This window comes from Myodes glareolus, chromosome X, assembly GCF_982192425.1.
Source record: "Myodes glareolus chromosome X, mMyoGla1.1, whole genome shotgun sequence".
Classification (NCBI taxonomy): domain Eukaryota; kingdom Metazoa; phylum Chordata; class Mammalia; order Rodentia; family Cricetidae; genus Myodes; species Myodes glareolus.
Window position 1 is genome coordinate 73,927,304 of NC_142053.1, and position 2,890 is coordinate 73,930,193.

General features: G+C 44.5%; 1 pseudogene; it reads right to left on the reverse strand.

The window, feature by feature from the left end:
* Positions 1–385: 385 nt before the first annotated feature.
* LOC148117365 (large ribosomal subunit protein eL13 pseudogene) lies at positions 386–1,095 on the reverse strand (annotated as a pseudogene).
* Positions 1,096–2,890: the final 1,795 nt, after the last annotated feature.

Below are 2,890 nucleotides of genomic sequence, written 5' to 3' on the forward strand. Positions count from 1 at the left end.
TTTAAAATTTCCACCTCTTCCCATTTTCCTCCCACTACCCCCATTCCCCTTCCCCTCGCTCTCCAGTCCTAAGAGAAGTCAGGGTGTCCTGCCTTGTGTGAAGTCCAAGCCCCCCCCTCCATCCTAGGAAGGTGTGCATCCAAACAGACTAGGCTCCCAAAAAGACAGTACATGCAGTTTATTTTTGATCGAGATAGTGTGCTTGGGAAAATGAGCATACTAAGACAGGAGGTGAATTTGATTTATATTCTAGTACAGGAGGTGTGTGTATGTGTCTTTTCTATGTGCACGGATGCTTTTAAAATAGTTATTCATAGAATTCAGTGACTTGATATCTATAGTGGTATATCCTAATATTTTTTGTGAATTTCTTCCTTTGTTTGCTTTATGGAAGATTTATTGTAATATTCCAAAAGCACATTACTTTTTCTTTTCAACATCTTGTTCTGCAGCTTCCTTTGCCCTCTTTGCTCGGATGCCAAAGAGCCGGGCATTGGCCCGGGCCATGCGAAGACTGACAAAAGCCTTGAAGTTCTTCTCTTCTTCCGTGATGACTCTGGCTTTCTCTTTTTTATAAACATTCCGGATGGGCATCATAGGTCCTGTTAGCTGAGTGGCCAATTTAAGTTCTTCAGCCGAACTATCTCCCTTCTTTGGAGCAGAAGGCTTCCTGGGGAAAAGGATGAGCTTGGAGCGGTACTCCTTCAGGCGCTGCACGTTGGCCTGCAGGGACTCGGTGGATTTGTTTCGCCTCCTTGGGTCCACAGAGATGCCTATGGTGCGAGCCACTTTCTTATGGATTCCAGCCACCCTGAGTTCCTCCAAGCTGAAGCCCCGGCCAGCTCGGACCTTGGTGTGGTAGCGCACTGTGGGGCACCTCACGATAGACCTGATGGGCCCGGACGCGGGGTGCGGGGCAATGAGGTGCGCTGTTTGCCGGGCCTTGTGTCTGCGGATTTTGCGCGCCATCTGGTTGAACCAAGTGTCCACTCGCTGCTGCCAGTCCTTGTGGAAGTGGGGCTTCAAGATCATGCCATTCCGGCTGGGTGCCATGGCTGCCTCCCGTGCAGGGGAACGGCCGAGCGGAAAGGCATTTTTTTGTGAATTTCAACATAAATACTTGAACTTCTACACTTGATCTTAGCCAAAAGGCCGAGAAGCGATAATACTTGCACTTCTATAAACTTTATCAAGACATATGAAACAGATGCCTTCTGAAACTTCTGCATCTCTTTCACATGACACAATGTCTCTGTTTGTTTCTCTGTCATGTTTTCATGTATCTTCAGTGAGGAGGGTAACCAGGCTTAACTCATCTTGCTATCCCAGTCTGTGTAATCTATTCTGACTTTCAAAGTATTTGGAATAGTGCTTAATAAACCAGTTTGGCCATTTTACATTTTGTTAATGACAGAACTAGTTAACAGTGAATCAACTACTCTTACAACCCAGATACTGTTACAAAAACACTTTTAAAAATGACTAATATTGGAGGATAAAGAGAGACTCAACAATTGGGAGCACTGGCTGTCCTTACAGAGGACACAGGTTTTATTCCAAGCATCCACATAGTTGCTCAAGATCATTTTAAACTCATTTTCCACAGATTTAATGTCCTCTTCTGACCTACATTGGCACCAGGCATTCACGTAACGTGCAGATAAAACAATATATACAAAATTTTAAAAATTAAAAAATATCTTTAATTTTCTTACAATTCTACATTCGATGTAACAGTTATCTGATTCATATCACAGGTCATGTGAGAATCTCAAAGTTCCTGTTAAATTTTAGATATTAGTTGTTATTCTTTTTTGTTGTTGCTGGTGGTGGTGGTAGTGTGTGCACACACTTGCGTGTGTGCATGTGTGTGTGTGTGTGTGTATACTAGCCATATGCTCTATATGAAGGTCAGAGAACAAAACTGTGAACTCAGTTATTTTTTCTGCTTCAAGTTTGAGAATTCTGCCTGATCTCTAGACCCTAGCCCCCAGAGGCACATCTGGTACTCCACTCCCACCCAGAGAAGCCCTTGAGACCTGGAAGCAGCCTCCCCACACCCACAAACTTGCCTACATAAGCTGGTGACCAGTATCTTTACCTGATAAGCCATCTCCCTGGGTCCAATTTTAGGATTTTTATACATATTTTTATTGATTCTTTGGGAATTTTAAACATGCACCCTAGTCCCACTCCTTTCCCAGCCTTTCCATATCCGCCCTTCACTCTTACAGAGTCTCCTCAAAAGAAAATAAAGTAATAAAAGTATTAATTAAAAATATAAAATCACTTTGCTCCTTCATCTGCCCCACCTCTCATTCATCCCTTAATTCATCTCAGTAACATTGGAGGCCACCATGTGTCATGCAGTACATTCTTTTGTCCAAACAACTTAACTTGGAATTATTCATTATCATGTGTTGGCCTCTGGAACACAACATCAGTACTGGACCCTCACCAGAACTCTTTGTGGATATCTTGCTGTTGCCCTGAGTCATGGGGATCCTGTGGCTATGGTTCCATAGGACTAGTCTCTTTGCATGCTCCAGCAGGACATAGATGGTGTAGATGCTGCAGTGTGCCAACTCAAAACACTAAATGTGGATCTGGGTGGTAGCTGAGTTGGTCTGTCAAGGTCTCTGCTGTGATTGTCCCCCTCAGGCAATGGGTGGGACCAGTTTTCCCACTGCATTGTCCAGTGCGGGGTAGGGCCAGATCTCCTATGAGGGGAAGGGCCAGCTCTCCTTGGTTCAGCAAAGGGCAGGGCTGGATGATAATACAGACCACCTACATCGGCCAGTTCCTCACCACCTTTGCGTCTTTGGTTCTGCCTCTCTTCGCAAAACCTGCATTGCTTGGTTTCTCCTTCTTTTCCATTTCTCCACCATAT